Source organism: Heliangelus exortis, unplaced genomic scaffold (genome assembly GCF_036169615.1).
Source record: "Heliangelus exortis unplaced genomic scaffold, bHelExo1.hap1 Scaffold_120, whole genome shotgun sequence".
NCBI classification, from domain to species: Eukaryota; Metazoa; Chordata; class Aves; order Apodiformes; family Trochilidae; genus Heliangelus; species Heliangelus exortis.
In genome coordinates this window covers 1-16283 of record NW_027285940.1, presented here as the reverse complement: position 1 = coordinate 16283, position 16283 = coordinate 1, and the positions used below count along the sequence as shown (strand labels likewise).

Here is a 16283-nt window from a genome sequence, read left to right as displayed (position 1 = left end):
GAAAATCAACTGCTCAGTCAGCACCCACCTCTCCTGGTCAAGAGCAACCAAAAAGAAGTCAGGAAAAGCTCCCTGGGGTTTAACTCAACAGCTCAGAGCTGCCCAAACCTGACAGAAAGCCAGGGAGGAGCTCAGCAGGACTTGATTCAACTGCCAGGTGAAGAGCAACCAAAAGAAGAGACAAGAAAAGCTCTCTGGGGTTTAACTCAACAGCTCAAAGCAGCCCAAGGAGGAGCTCAGCAGGACTTGACTCAACTACCAGGTCAAGAGCAACCAAAAAGAGTCAAGACAAGTTCCTTGGGGTTTAACTCAACAGCTCAGAGCTGCCCAAACTTGACAGAAACCCAAGGAGGAGCTCAGCAGGACTTGGACTCCCCCACCATGTCAAGAGCAAACAAAAAGAAGTCAGGAAAACCTCCTTGGTGTTTAACTTAACAGCTCAAAGCAGCCCAAACCTGACAGAAACCCAAGGTGGAGCTCAGCAGGATGTGATCCAACTACCAGGTCAAGAGCAACCAAAAAGAAATAAGGAAAAGCTCCTTGGGGTTTAACTCAGCAGCTCAGAGCAGCCCAAGGAGGAGCTCAGCAGGACTTGACTCAAATGCCAGGTCAAAAGCAACCAAAAAGAAGTCAGGAAAAGCTTCCTGGGGTTTAACTCAACAGCTCAGAGCAGCCCAAGCTTGACAGAAACCCAAGGAGGAGCTCAGCAGGACTTGATTCAACTGCCAGGTGAAGAGCAACCAAAAAGAAGAGACAAGAAAAGCTCCCTGGGGTTTAACTCAACAGCTTAAAGCACCCAAGGGTGATGAAAACCCAAGGAGGAGCTCAGCAGGATTTGATCCAACTACCAGGTCAAGAGCAACCAAAAATCAGAGTCAGGAAAAGCTCCCTGGGGTTTAACTCAGCAGCTCAGAGCTGCCCAAACTTGACAGAAACCCAAGGAGGAGCTCAGCAGGACTTGATTCAACTGCCAGGTGAAGAGCAACCAAAAAGAAGAGACAAGACAAGTTCCTTGACAAGACAAGTTCCTTGGGGTTTAACTCAGGAGCTCAGAGCAGCCCAAGGGTGATGAAAACCCAAGGAGGAGCTCAGCAGGACTTGGACTCCCCCACCAGGTCAAAGCAACCAAAAAGAAGTCAGGAAAAGCTCCTTGGGGTTCAACTCAGCAGCTCAGAGATGCCCAAACCTGGCAGAAACCCAAGGAGGAGCTCAGCAGGACTTGACTCCCCCACCATGTCAAGAGCAACCAAAAAGAAGCCAGGAGAAGCTCCCTGGGGTTTAACTCAGCAGCTCAGAGCAGCCCAAGGAGGAGCTCAGCAGGACTTGACTCAACTGCCAGGTCAAGAGCAACCAAAAAGAAGTCAGGAAAAGCTCCTTGGGGTTTAACTCAGCAGCTCCGAGCTGCCCAAACCTGAGAGAAACCCAAGAAGGAGCTCAGCAGGATTTGACTCCCCCACCATGTCAAGAGCAACCAAAAAGAAGTCAGGAGAAGCTCCTGGGGTTTAACTCAGCAGCTCAGAGCACCCCAAAACCCACCTGGAGTTCCTGCTGATGGCTGCCACCATCAGGGCTGTCCAGCCCAGCCTGTGCCTCCCGTTGACATCTGTGCCTTCCAGCAGCAACCTGGAGAGGAGAGAGAAGTGGTCAGGGAGGGGATGAAGAGGAACAGCCCAAGAGAGATGGAATATTGGACTCCATGGGCACAGCCTGGAAGATCCAACCTGGGAATTCCACGCAAGCCACTTCCAAGCTGAAAGGAAGTGGCAGCTCAGATGGTTCAAGGCCAACAGCTTCATTTCTTTCTTTTTATTTTGGTTTTTACAGCTTAGCACCCAAAGAACCACTCAGCAGCAGGGTGGACAGCAAAGCTGCTTCACCAACAATCTGATGCCAAGCTCAGCCCCTCAGGGTGCAGCCCACCCCCAGGAGCTTTGTTTTCTCTGCAACTGGAATCACAGAATGGTTGGGTGGGAAAGAACATGAAAAACCATCCAAAAATTAAAAAACCATCCAGTTCCAACCCCAAAGGAGGCTCCAACCCCATCCAACCTTCCCTAAGACACCTCCAGGGATGAAGCAGCCACAGCTTCCTTGGACAGGGGCTCAGCACCCTCACCCCAAAGAATTTCTTCTAAGATTTAACCTAAATCTCCCCTTTTCTGGTTCAAGCCACCAGGCCTTGTCCTGTCACTACAACCCCTTGTAAAAAGTCTCTCTCTTTCCAAAAATTAAAAACCATCCAGTTCAACCCCAAAGGTGGCTCCAACCCCATCCAACCTTCAGCACCTCCAGGATGGGGCAGCCACAGCTTCCTTGGGCACCCTGGAACAGGGGCTCAGCACCTTCATATTCAAGAATTTCCTCCTAAGATTTAACCTAAATCTCCCTTTTCTGGTTTCAAGCCACCAGGCCTTGTCCTGTCACTACAACCCCTTGTAAAAAGTCTCTCCCTCTCTCCCAACTTTCTGGGGGACAGGAGGAGGATGGGGAGGAGAGGGCAGAGCAAGGAAGGATTCCAGACCTCCAGGGCTCAGGTTCAGCCCTCAGGGTGCAGCCCACCCCCAGGAGCTCAGCACCTCCCCAAACCCATCCCAAGAGGAGACCCTGAAAACTTTTCTTGCTGGACATGAGAACAACCAAACAAAGCCAACAAGGCCCAGGGAACCAACCCCCCTGCTTTGTTTTCTCTGCAACTGGAATCACAGAATGGTTGGGTGGGAATCATAGAATCCTAGAATCATAGAATCCTAGGGGTTGGAAGGGACCTGGAAAGATCATCCAGTCCAACCCCCCCTGCCAGAGCAGGGCCCCCTAGAGTACATCCCCTAGGAATGTGTCCAGGGGGTTTTGAATGTCTCCAGTGAAGGAGACTCCACAACCCCCCTGGGCAGCCTGTTCCAGGGCTCTGTCACCCTTACAGTAAAAAAATTTTTCTGATATTCAACTTGAACCTCCTATGCTCCAATTTACACCCATTACCCTTGTCCTATCACTGGTCACCACTGAGAAAAGCCTAACTCCATCTCCCTGACACTCACCCCTTACATATTTGAAAAACATTGATGAGGTCACCCCTCAGTCTCCTTTTCTCCAAACTAAAGAGCCCCAGCTCCCTCAGCCTTTCCTCATAAGGGAGATGTTCCACTCCCTTCATCATCTCAGTAGCTCTGCACTGGACTCTTTCAAGCACTTCCCTGTCCTTCTTGAACTGAGGGGCCCAGAACTGGACACAATACTCCAGGTGTGGCCTCACCAATGCAGAATAGAGGGGGAGGAGAACCTCTCTTGACCTACTAACCACCCCCTTTCTAATGCACCCCAGGATGCCATTGGCCTTCTTGGCCACCAGGGCACATTGCTGGCTCATGGGCATCTTCTTGTCTACCAGGACCCCCAGGTCTCTTTCACCTCCACTGCTCTCCAGCAGCTCAGCCCCCAACCTATACTGGGACATCGTGTTGTTCTTCCCAAATGCAAAACTCTACACTTCCCCTTGTTGAATTTCATCATGTTTCTCCCTGCCCAACTCTCCAGCCTGTCTAAGTCTCTCTGAATGGCAGCACAGCCTTCTGGTGTGTCAGCCACTCCTCCCAGCTTAGTGTCATCAGCAAACTTGCTGAGGGTACATTCTAGACCCTCATCCAAGTCGTTGATGAAGATATTGAACAACACCGGTCCCAGTACCGACCCCTGAGGGACTCCACTGGTCACGCCCCTCCAACCAGATTCTGCCCCGAAGGAACATGAAAAACCATCCAAAAAATTAAAAACCACCCAGTTCCAACCCCAAAGGTGGCTCCAACCCCATCCAACCTTCAGCACCTCCAGGGATGGGGCAGCCACAGCTTCCTTGGGCACCCTGGGCCAGGAGCTCATCAGGAAAATCCCAAACCTGAGGTTCAGAAGGGAATTTGAGCTCCAGATCAGAGTGGGGATGTCTGAGGGGTGGGGAAAGGGAAGAGGAAAAGTCTGAGATGAGGGTCTGGGACCCAGACTCCAAGGCTGGAAAGAGGATGAAAAAGCAGCACAAAAAAAAGGTCACAGAATCCCAGAGTGGTTTGGGTGGGAAGGGACCCAAAAGCTCCTCCAGTTCCAACCCCAATTCCATGGGGGGTTCCAGGGACCCCTCCCACAGCCCAGGAGGCTCCAACCCCATCCAACCTGGGCTGAGACACTGCCAGGGATGGGGCAGCCAACCTGGTTCTCAGCACCCTGTCAGGAAAAGATTTATTCCTAAAATCTCATCTCCAGCTCCTCAGCACCAACTCCTGGCAGGGTCCAGGACCAACCTCATCCCTTCCCAGCCCACCTCCTGATGCTTTTTTTCCTCATCCCCAAAGTCCCACACTGAGAGCTCCATTGCCTGAGGAGCATTTGCAGCTTCCAGGAGAAGGAACATTCCCCAAATCTCCCCCAGCAGCTCCAGGAGGTGCCTGAATGCACAGATTGTTATCTCCAGCTTCAGCTCCCACCACCCCCAGGGGTTTTCAACTCACAGCAGAAATTAAAAACCAACCCTGACCCAGAGCCAGGGCCAGCACCAAGCCCTGCTCCTGCCTGGGGGAGAAATCCAGCCCCTGGCTCCATCTGTGCTGCCCCAGGCAGGGGAAGCTGCTCACCTGGTGTCAAAATAAAGCAAAAAAAACCCAACCCTAAAGAGCCTCCAGGAGCTGGAGGTCAGGGGGGGTTCTGGGCTCATCTTCAGCTTCTGCTCCACCACCACCCCCAAGTCCTTCTCCTCAGGGCTGCCCTACACCCTTTCCCCTCCATCCTTTCTCCCCTCCATCCTTTCTCCCCCATCCTTTTTCCCCTCCATCCTTTTTCTCCTCCATTTTTTCCCCTCCATCCTTTTTCTCCCCCATCCTTTTTCCTCTCCATCCTTTCCTCTCCATCCTTTTTCCCCTTCATCCTTTCCCTCTCATCCTTTTCCCCCTCCATCCTTTCCCCTCCATCCTTTTCCCCCTCCATCCTTTTTCTCCCCCATTTTTTCCCCTCCATCCTTTCCCCTCCATCCTTTTTTTCCTCCATCCTTTTTTTCCTCCATCCTTTTTCTCCTCCATTTTTTTCCCCTCCATCCTTTTTCTCCCCCATTTTTTCTCCCCCATCCTTTTTCTCCCCCATCCTTTCCCCTCCACCCTTTCCCCTCCCAACCTCTCTTGTCCATGGGATTCCTCCACCCAGGGGCAGAACTTTGCATTTTGGGGAACTCTGTGCAGTTTGAAACCTTTTTTTTTTTTTTTTTTTCTTCCTCCTGTATGGGAACTGTATCTCAACACCTCAGCACCTCAGCACAGAGGAGAGGACAACAACCTGCACTGAAAGCACCTTGGAGCCACTAAAAGGACATTTTTCAGCCACTAAAAGTGAGGTTTGAACTCACCAGGGTTTGGGTTTTTTTTAGGAGGAATTTCCTTCACCCACTGACCAACCAAATCCTGCAGGAAACTCCTGAGGCAGCAGCCAAAGCCTCCCAGGGCAGGAGAGGAATTGACATTAAAAATCCATCAAGTAGTTTTCCATTCAGGAATCTGGATCATCAGCAGCATCTGGAATATCACATGGCCCCAGCCCAGAGCATCCCTGCATCCCATCACCCTGCAGGGACTGACATCCCACCCAGGAGATGGCTTTTGAGTTGTGTAATTAGAGATAAATTTTTTTTTTTTTTCAGGTCCTTGGCAACTGAACAGATTTTTAGACAACTGAACTTTCTGTTTGGGGTCTTCAAGCCCCATTATTCATCTTTTTTCCCCCCTTGGTTCAATGCTGTGATGATCAATAAAGCCACAACCACTGCTCAGGTCCCAGCCAGCCAAAGGGATTTACCAGCAGGAATATTTTATCTCTGTAGATATTTCTGTGTTCAGGTTTTTGTTTGTTTTTTTTTTTTTTTAATTAAATAACCCCCTCTGATCAATGCTGAGGATGTTGTTTACCTGCAGTTTAACCAAATCAGAGCCAGGAAACTCTCTCTCACCTCCCAAAAAGTCTCTCCTGGGTGGGTGAGCATCATTTCCACTCCAGTGACAAACTGGTGCCACCAGGACCAGGTCCCTGATGAAGAGCAGGGGGGGCTTCTGTCCCTTGGGGTGTTTGGATATTAAAGATCTCAGGGAAAAAAAAAAAAATCTTTTTTTTATTTTTAGGCAAAAAAAAGCTTAACTGGGAAGGGATTTTCTTGGCAGGCTGTGAGCTCCTGGTCCCTGTCCCCACCAGTTGTCCCCATTCCTGAGCCCTGAAGGGAGCCACGGGGACATTTTTACAGAATTTGAGATTTCTCAGGAAACAAAGAGCAGCTCTGGGAGGGATCTGAACTCTGGAAGAAGCTGGAGCACCCAGGCAGCACCCAAACCTCCCTCCAAGCCAGCAGCTCCCGAAGCTTTGATCCCCCCCAAGGAAAAAGGGGGGGGGAAAAAGAAAAAAAAAATAAAATATTGAAGTTGTTGGAGGAGCAGAGGCTTCTCCCCTCCCATCCCCCCCGAGGCCCCCAGCCAGATGTGCCTCCTATTCAGCAGGTTCTGGGTGAGTAACTCTGGTGACAGGGCCCAGGGGCCATGTTTGAGTTTCTGCTCAGGGCTCCCCCTCCCCACCAGGTGGAGGAAAAGGAAACTTGAACTTTTCCAACAATAAAAAGCTTCAGTTTCCAGCAGGACACTTAAACCATCCCCAAACCCCCCCTTTTCTCTTCCTTTCCCTCCCCCTCTCCCCAATGTGTTTAAGCAGAGGGGTGGGGGGTGCCCTGAGGCAAACCCAGGACTTGGCTTCTGGTTTTGTAGAAGGAGGGGAGGGAAAAAAAAAAGAGAAAAAAAGAGAAAAAAAAGAAAAAGAAGAAAAAGAAGGAAAAAAGAAAAAAAGAAAAAAAGAAAAAAAAGAAAAAAAAAAGAAAAAAAAAGAAAAAAGAAAAGAAAGAAGAAAGAAAAAAGAAAAAAGAAAAAAGAAAAAAAAGAAAAAAAAGAAAAAAAGAAGAGAAAGAAAAAAGAAAAAAGAAAAAAGAAAAAAGAAAAAAGAAAAAAGAAGAAAGAAGAAAGAAAAAAGAAAAAAAGAAAAAAGAAGAAAAAAAAGAAAAAAGAAAAAAGAAAAGAGAAAAAAAAGAAAAAAAGAAAAAAGAAAAAAGAAAAAAGAAAAAAGAAAAAAAGAAAAAAAGAAAAAGAAAAAAGAAAAAAGAAAAAAAGAAAAAAAGAAAAAAAAAGAAAAAAAAGAAAAGGAAAAAAAAAAGAAAAAAAAAAGAAAAAAGAGAAAAAAAGAAAAAAAAGAAAAAAAAGAAAAAAAGATAAAAGAAGAAAAAGAACAAAAAAAAGAGAAAACCCCAAATCCAAGGAGCTGAAAGGAAAAAAAAAACCCCAAAAATATCACAGCCCAAGCCCAAACCTCCTGTCAGGGGGGCAGGGGAATGATCTGCCTGGGATCCCAGTGGATCCTCCTGGAGAGCCCCCAACCTGCTCCTCAACCCCCTGAGGGTTGGGATGTGGGGAGAGGGTTGGGGGAGATGGTCCAAGGGAGGAGGAAAGGAGGGAAGAGGAGAAACATTTCCCCCAAAACAGGAAGAGGGGTGGTGGAGGGAATGGTGTCCCCAGGTCAGGAGAGGGGAAGAAAAAAAAGAAAAAAAAAGAAAAAAAAGAAAAAAAAGAAAAAAAAAGAAAAAAAAGAAAAAAAGAAAAAAGAAAAAAAAGAAAAAAAGAAAAAAGAAAGAAGAAAAAAAGAAAAAAAGAAAAAAAGAAAAAAAGAAAAAAAGAAAAAAAGAAGAAAAAAAGAAAAAAGAAAAAAGAAAAAAAGAAAAAAAAAAGAAAAAAAAGAAAAAAAAAGAAAAAAAAGAAAAAGAAAGAAAAAAAGAAAAAAAAGAAAAAAAAAGAAAAAAAAGAAAAAAAAGAAAAAAAACAAAAAAAAGAAAAAAAGAAAAAAAAGAAAAAAAAAGAAAAAAAAAGAAAAAAAAGAAAAAAAAGAAAAAAGGAAAAAGGAAAAAGGAAAAAAGGAAAAAAGGAAAAAAGGAAAAAAGGAAAAAAGAAAAAAGGAAAAAAGGAAAAAAGGAAAAAAGGAAAAAAGGAAAAAAAGAAAAAAAAAAAAAGAAAAAAAGAAAAAAAGAAAAAAAGAAAAAAAGGAAAAAAGAAAAAAAAAGAAAAAAAGAAAAAAAAAGAAAAAAAAAAAAGAAAAAAGAAAAAAGAAAAAAAGAAAAAAAGAAAAAAAGAAAAAAAAGAAAAAAAGAAAAAAAGAAAAAAAAGAAAAAAAAGAAAAAAACAAAAAAAAAGAAAAAAAGAAAAAAAAAGAAAAAAAAAGAAAAAAAAAAGAAAAAAAAAGAAAAAAAAAGAAAAAAAGGAAAAAGGAAAAAAGGAAAAAAGGAAAAAAGGAAAAAAGGAAAAAAGGAAAAAAAGGAAAAAAGGAAAAAAGGAAAAAAGGAAAAAAGGAAAAAAGGAAAAAAGGAAAAAAGGAAAAAAAGAAAAAAAAAAAGAAAAAAAGAAAAAAAGAAAAAAAGAAAAAAAAGGAAAAAAGAAAAAAAAAGAAAAAAAAGAAAAAAAAAAAAGAAAAAAAAAAAGAAAAAGAAAAAAGAAAAAAAGAAAAAAAGAAAAAAAGAAAAAAAAGAAAAAAAGAAAAAAAGAAAAAAAAGAAAAAAAAGAAATCCCCACAGATTCCACCTCCAGGGATGGGGCAGCCACAGCTTCCTTGGGCACCCTGGGCCAGGAGCTCATCAGGGAAATCCCAAACCTGAGGTTCAGAAGGGAATTTGAGCTCCCAGATCAGAGTGGGGATGTCTGAGGGGTGGGAAAGGGGAAGAGGAAAAGTCTGAGATGAGGGTCTGGGACCCAGACTCCAAGGCTGGAAAGAGGATGAAAAAGCAGCACAAAAAAAAGGTCACAGAATCCCAGAGTGGTTTGGGGGGGAAGGGACCCAAAAGCTCCTCCAGTTCCAACCCCAATTCCATGGGGGGTTCCAGGGACCCCTCCCACAGCCCAGGAGGCTCCAACCCCATCCAACCTGGGCTGAGACACCTCCAGGAGATGAAGCAAGATGTAAGGAAGGAAAAAAAGTCTCCTCGTGGATAAATAATGACTCAAAACCCAAAAGCAAAGGGTTTGGAGTGCTCAGGGAGCACAAGGGAAGGAAATTGTCCAAGGAATTTCTGCTGGGGAATTGCAGAGCTGGGAGGTGAAAGCACTGGGGGTGCCTGGAGAGAGGGCAAACATTCCAGAGTCATGGAATGGGATGGATTGGAAGGGACCTTCAGGATCATGGAATTCCAACCCTGGATGTGCAGGGACCCCTCCCACAGCCCAGGTTGCTCCAAGCCCCATCCAACCTGGGCTGAGACACTGCAGGGATGGGCAGCCACAGCTTCCTTGGGCACCCTGGGACAGGGGCTCAGCACCCTCACCCCAAACAATTTCTCCCTCCCCAAGATCTCCTCTCCATCTCCCCTCTTGCAGCTGGAAACCCTTCCCCCTCATCCCATCCCTCCAGGCCCTTGTCCAAAGTCCCTCCCCAGCTTTCCTGGAGCCCCTTCAGGCACTGGGAGCTGCTCCAAGGGCTCCCCACAACCTTCTCTTCTCCTTCTCCTTCTCCTTCTCCTTCTCCTTCTCCTTCTCCTTCTCCTTCTCCTTCTCCTCCTCCTCTTCCTCCTTCTTCTCTTCCTCCTCTTCCTTCTCCTTCTCCTTCTCCTTCTCCTTCTCCTTCTCCTTCTCCTTCTCCTCCCCTTTTCTCCTCTCTCTTTTCCCTCTTCCCTTCCCTTCTATCTGTTTTCCCTCTCCTCTCCTCTCCTCTCCTCTCCTCTCTCCTCCAGACTGAACACCCCCAACTCTCTCAACCTGTTCCAGGCTCTCCCCACCCTCAAATTCCAGAATTTCTTCCCCATCTCCAACCTCAATCTCCCTTTCTCTCCAAGTTTTTAACCCATTTCCCTTCTCCTCTCCTCCCCCCCCATGTCCAAAGCCCTCCCCCAGCTTTCTTCATGGAATCAGAGAATTTCCAGGGTCAGAAGGGACCTTCAGGATCCTTGAATTCCAACCCCTGGATGTGCAGGGACCCCTCCCACAGCCCAGGTTGCTCCAAGCCCATCCAAGCTGGGCTGAGACACTGCCAGGGATGGGGCAGCCACAGCCCCCCTGGTTCTGCTCCTGGCACTCAGATCCTCCCTGGGGGTCTCCATAAGGATGAGACCCTCAGCTCCATCAACCTGGTGGCTCTTAGGCTGCTGGAGTCACTTCCAGGAGAGAAAAAAGGATTCTGGAGGGATCAGAGTTGTCCCTGAAGCTCTTCAGTTCTCTGTCTCTGCTCCAAGCTGCCTCACAGCCTCTCTCCACCCTTTTTTTTTGGTTTTTTTTTTTGTGTGTTGTTGGTTTTTTTCAGCATGGCTGTGACCTAACTCTTGTTTTGCAAAATCATCTCCTGGGTACCTCAGCCCCACCCTCCCCTTTTCATCACCAGAGCTGCAAAAGAAAAAAAAAAATCAAAAAAAAAAACCCAAACCAGAAAACAGTTCCCCAATCCCTGCTGCAAGGAAAAAAAAAAAAAAACAAAAAAACCCCAAACCCCTGAGAGCAGAGGAGGAGAGACCCTGGGCTAAAGGATTTATAACAACCTGAGCTGCTGCTGCTGCTGCTGCTTCAAACAGCCCTGGGGCCAAAAGGAAGGGAAAAAACATCAACAACAGCTCAGCAAGAGCAGCAGCACCACCTCTCTGCTCAGCTGCCTGGAACAGCCTGGAAGGAGGCAGAAAAGTGGGAATTGGATCATCTGAGGGGCACCTGGAAAGCTCCATCAGAGCAGGAGCCCTCCCCTAACTCAGCAGCACTGAGCTGAGGGGCCTGAGAAACCTCCTCCTGGTGCAGCTGAGGCCAGGGCTGGGGGGCTGGGAACCAGGGGGACCCCAGAACTGAGGGATCAGGTCCAGAGGAGGCTCTGGAGAAACTCTGGAGGAGAGGGAGAGGGAGAGGGAGAGGGAGAGGGAGAAAGGGAGAAAGAGAGAAAGAGAGAAAGAGAGAAAGAGAGAAAGAGAGAAAGAGAGAAAGAGAGAAAGAGAGAAAGAGAGAGAAAGAGAGAAAGAGAGAAAGAGAGAGAGAGGGAGAGAGGGAGAGAGAGAGAGAGAGAGGAGAGAGGAGAGAGGGAGAGAGGGAGAGAGGGAGAGAGGGAGAGAGGGAGAGAGGGAGAGAGGGAGAGAGGGAGAGAGGGAGAGAGGGAGAGAGGGAGAGAGGGAGAGAGGGAGAGAGGGAGAGAGGGAGAGAGGAGAGAAGGAGAGAGGAGAGAGGAGAGAAGGAGAGAGGAGAGAAGGAGAGAAGGAGAGAAGGAGAGAGAAGAGGAGAAGAGAAGAGAGGAGAAGAGGAGAAGAGAAGAGAAGAGAAGAGAGAGAAGAGAAGAGAGAAGAGAAGAGAGAGAGAAGAGAAGAGAAGAAGAGAAGAGAAGAGAAGAGAAGAGAGAGAAGAGAAGAGAAGAGAAGAGAAGAAGAGAGAAAGGAGAAGAGGAGAAGAAGGAGAAGAGGAGAAGAGGAGAAGAGGAGAAAAAGGAGAAAAAGAAAAGAGAAAAAAGAAAAAAGAGAAGAGGAGAAGGAGGAGAGAAGGAGGAGAAGGAGGAAGGGGAGAAGGAGGAGAAGGCCCGGAGCCAAGGCGGCGGCTCCGTTCTTCTCCGTCTGGTCTCTGGAGGTCGAATGGAGCTTGTGGGGAGCCCTTGGCGCCGCTCCCCGTGCCTGAAGGGGCTCCAGGAAAGCTGGGGCGGGACTTTGGGCAAGGGCCTGGCGGGCGGTGCCAAGGAGAGATGGTTTCACAGTGGAAGAGGGGAGCTGGAGCGGAGCTGGGAGGGAGAAGTGAGGGTGGGGAGAGCCTGGGAGAGGTTTCCTGGAGAAGCTGTGGGTGGTGGAATGTTGGAGTTGAGGTTGGATGGGTTTGGAGCCCCTGGGCTGGGGGAGGGGTCCCTGGGGGGTCCTGAATGTCCCATCCCACCCCCCCCCAGGCTGTGGTTCTCTCCTGCAGAGCCACAGGAGAGGAAAGAGAGAGGAAAGAGGAACCCCCCAACCCTTCCTGCTCACCTGTTGACTTCTGAGATGTTGTTGACTTTGGCAGCTTCCAGCAGAGCATCTTCTGCAAACAGAGGAAAAAGGGCTCAGTGAGGAGGGGAACCCCCAGGGGAAGGGATCAGACAGGAGGGAACCCTCAGGAAAAGGGGTGAAGCAGGAGGGGAACCCCCAGGACCACTCAGCACCAGAGGCACAGGAGCTGCCTCCAGCCCAGGAAGAAAAATCCCCCCCAAAGCCCTTCCTTGCTGACCCCCCCAGGAGCTGAGTGTGGAAGTGCCATGGGATGAGCCTGGAAAAAAAGGTTGGAAGGGAGAAGGAAGGGGATGGGGGCTGAGGGAGGAATCCATGGCCCCAAAAAGTGGAGGAGGAAAGAGCTGATGCCCCACGTTGGGCTCCTGGGGGCAGGAAGGGGATGGATGGCATTGTCACCTCAGGCTGTCACAGCCAGGAGAAAAGGGGGGAAAAGAGAGAGGGAAGAGAGGGGGAAGAGAGGGGGAAGAGGAGAGGAAAGAGGAGAGGAAAGAGGAGAGGAAAGAGGAGAGGAAAGAGGGGGGAGGAAAGAGGGGAGGGGAAAGAGGGAGGGAAGAAGAGGGGAGGGGAAAGAGGGGAGGGGAAAGAGGGGAGGGAAAGAGGGGAGGGGAAAGAGGGGAGGAAAGAGGGGAGGAAAGAGGAGGGTGAGGTCCCAGTGCCAGGAATGACTTTTCCTGCTTGCAGAGGTGAGGAGCCCCCAGCTCAGCTCCCAGGGGTGCCCAGAGCTGGCGTTGTGCTCAGGCAGTGGCACAGGGGACACCTGGGGACAATTCTCCCTGATCCTCACCCCCCCAGGGTGCTCCCTGCTCTCTCCCAACATTTTCTCCTTTTCTCCAGCATCACTGCCTGCTGCCCAAACTCCGAGGTCTCTGCTCACCAAGGCAGGGAGAGCCCCAAGCCAGGAGCTTCCCACCCCCTGTCCTGCTCCAGCCACGGGACAACAGCAGGGACTGGGTGGGAAGGGACCTGCAGGACCCCCCAGGACCCCTCCCCCAGCCCAGGGGGCTCCAACCCCATCCAACCTCAACTCCAACATTCCCACCACCCACAGCTTCTCCAGGAAACCTCTCCCAGGCTCTCCCCACCCTCACTTCTCCCTCCCAGCTCCTCTCCAGCTCCCCTCTTCCACTTTGAAACCATCTCTCCTTGGCACCTCCCTCCAGGCCCTTGCCCAAAGTCCCTCCCCAGCTTTCCTGGAGCCCTTCAGGCACTGGGAGCTGCTCCAAGGGCTCCCCACAACCTCCTCCTCTTCCTCTCTTGCCAATCAAAAGCTTTTCTTCCTTCTCCTCTTCTCTTTTTTCTCTTCTCTCTTCTCTTTTCTCTCTTCTTTTTTTCTCTTCTCTTTTTTTTTTTTTCTCTTCTCTCTTCTCTTTTCTCTCTTCTCTTTTTTCTTTTTTATTTTCTCTTTTTTCTTTCTTTTCCTCTTCTTTTTTCTCTTCTCTTTTTCCTCTTCTTTCTCTTCTCTTTCTTCTCTTTTCTCTCTTTTCTCTCTTTTCTCTTCTTTTCTCTTTTCTCTTTTCTCTTTTTCTCTCTTTTTTCTCTTTTCTCTCTTCTCTTTTTTCTCTTCTCTTTTCTCTTCTTTTTTTCTTTTCTCTTCTCTTTTCCTCTCTTTTCTCTTCTCTTTTCTCTCTTTTCTCTTCTCTTTTTTCTGTTTTCTCTTCTTTTCTTTTCTCTTCTTTTTTCTGTTTTCTCTCTTCTCTTCTCTTCTTTTTTCTGTTTTCTCTTCTCTTCTTTTTTCTCTTCTCTCTCTTCTCTTCTCTTCTCTTCTCTTCTCTTCTCTTCTCTTCTCTTCTCTTCTCTTCTCTTCTCTTCTCTCTCTTCTCTTCTCTCTCTTCTCTTCTCTCTTTCCACTCCTCTCCTCTCTTTCCACTCCTCTCCTCTCTTTCTCTCTTCCCTCTCATTCCTCTTTCCTCTTCCTCTTTCTCTCTCTCTCTGCTCCTCTCTCTCCACACTGAACACCCCCAACTCTCCCCCCGTGGCTCCAGACCCTCCCCAGGCCTCATTCCACCCTCTCCTTTTTTATCCAGAACTCCAGAATTGGTCAGGAACAACCTTGGGGCTTCCAAACCCCCCAAAAAAACCCAAAAGCAGAGCCATGGGGGGTTGTGTCTCCCCCCTGGTGCTGAACTCCTCCCTCTCAGGCTCTGAGGGTTCCTGGAGCAAGAAAAGAGGAGGCAGCACCCCCTCCATGCCCAGAGCACCCTAAAAAGACACAATTTGCCCCAGAAGAGCTGTGGGGTTGTTCCCTCCTGCTCCCAAACTCTCCAATCTTCACCCAAAGCTGTGGCACAGCAGAGCTCACGGCCCCCCCCAACCCCCCAACCTCAGCTTTCTGGCAACTCCACCCCAATTCCCAGCCCTTGGCATTATTCCCAAATACCCTAAAAAAAAAAACAAACTCTGGAAGGTTTTTCCAGCCCTATGGAAAGACCCCAAGAGACACAACATCCCCCCCTCCTCCCCATTTCCAAGCCCTTGGGATTATTCCCAAAAACCCAAAAAAAAAAAAAAATCTGGAAGGTTTTTTCCAGCCCTCCAGCCCTATGGAAAGACCCCAAGAGGCACAACATCCCGCCCCCCACCCTCTCTAATTCCAAGCCCTTGGGATTATTCCCAAATACCATAAAAAAAAATAATAATCTGGATGATTTCCCAGCCCTCCAGCCTTATGGAAAGACCCCAAGAGGCACAACATCCCCCCCACCCTCCCCAATTCCCAGCCCTTGGGATTATTCCCAAATACCCTAAAAAAAAAACCAAAAACTCTGGAAGGTTTTTTCCAGCCCTCCAGCCCTATGGGAAGACCCCAAGAGGCACAACATCCTCCCCAATTCCCAGCCCTTGGGATTATTCCCAAATACCATAAAAAAAAAAATAATCTGGATGATTTCCCAGGCCTCCAACCTTATGGAAAGACCCCAAGAGGCACAACATCCCCCCCCTCCTCCCCAATTCCCAGCCCTTGGATTATTCCCAAAACCCCAAAAAAAAACAAAACAACTCTGGAAGATTTCCCAGGCTTCCAGCCTTATGGAAAGACCCCAAGAGGCACAACATCCTCCCCAATTCCAAGCCCTTGGGATTATTCCAAATACCATAAAAAAAAAAATAATCTGGATGATTTCCCAGGCCTCCAGCCCTATGGAAAGACCCCAAGAGGCACAACATCCCCCTCTCCAATTCCCAGCCCTTGGGATTATTCCCAAATACCCTGAAAAAAAAAAAAAATCTGGAAGGTTTTTTCCAGCCCTCCAGCCCTATGGAAAGACCCCAAGAGACACAACATCCCCTCCCCAATTCCCAGCCCTTGGGATTATTCCCAAATACCCTGGAAAAAAAAAAACTCTGGAAGATTTCCCAGGCCTCCAGCCCTATGGAAAGACCCCAAGAGGCACAACACCCCCCTCCCCAATTCCCAGCAGGAATAAACAATCACCTTTGGAGAGCTGATCCCTGAGGTAGCAGGAGGCCAGCAGAGCCAGGAGGGCAGGGACAGCAGGTCCTGGGGGGCAGCTCCCAGCCCCCTCCCACTGCCCCCCGGGGGCTTCCCCAGCACCCCAGGGCCAGGGGGCTGGGGGGGGACAGGGGGGGCTGGGGGGCTGCAGCAGGGCCAGGGCTGGGGGGCTCAACCTCTCTGCTCTGGGGGGCTCCTTGAGGGCTGGACCCAAAGCTATGGGGGCCCCCTTAGAGCCTGTCCCTATATCTATGGGGGTCCCCTTGGGGTCTGGCCCTATATTTATTGGGGTCCCCTTGGGGTCTGTCCTTGTATCTATGGGGGACCCCCTGAGTCCTGACCCCATATGTATAGGGGTCCCCTCTGGCCTTATATTATGGGGGTTCCCTTCAGTCCTGGCCTCACAATGTATAGGGGTCCCCTTGGGGTCTGTCCTTATAGCTATGGGGTCCCCTTTAGTCCTGGCCCATATCTAAAGGGGTCCCCTTTGGGCCTGGCCCTATATCTATAGGGACCCCCTTTGGGCCTGGCCCTATATCTGTGGGGGTCCCCTCTGGGCCCAGCTTTATATTTATGGGGGCCCCCTTAGAGCCTGGCCCTATATCTATAGGGGACCCCTTAGGGTCTGGCCCTATATTTATGGGGGTCCCCTCTGGGTCTGGCCTTATATTTATGGGGGACCCCTTCAGTCCTGGCCCCATATGTATAGGGGTCCCCTCTGGGCCTGGCCCTATATCTATCGGGGTCCCCTTCAGGGCTGCCCTTATATCTATGGGGGTCCCCTTGGGCCTGACCCCATTTCTA

At 48.9% G+C, this 16283-nt stretch overlaps 1 long non-coding RNA gene across 1 annotated transcript; it reads right to left on the bottom strand.

Annotated features, from left to right (window-relative positions):
* Positions 1 to 1506: 1506 nt before the first annotated feature.
* Positions 1507 to 16060, bottom strand: LOC139790663 (uncharacterized). The gene is made up of 3 exons (XR_011723567.1): positions 15462 to 16060; positions 12008 to 12059; positions 1507 to 1623 (listed from the first exon to the last, which is right to left on the bottom strand). It is a non-coding gene; the product is annotated as an uncharacterized lncRNA (long non-coding RNA).
* Positions 16061 to 16283: the final 223 nt, after the last annotated feature.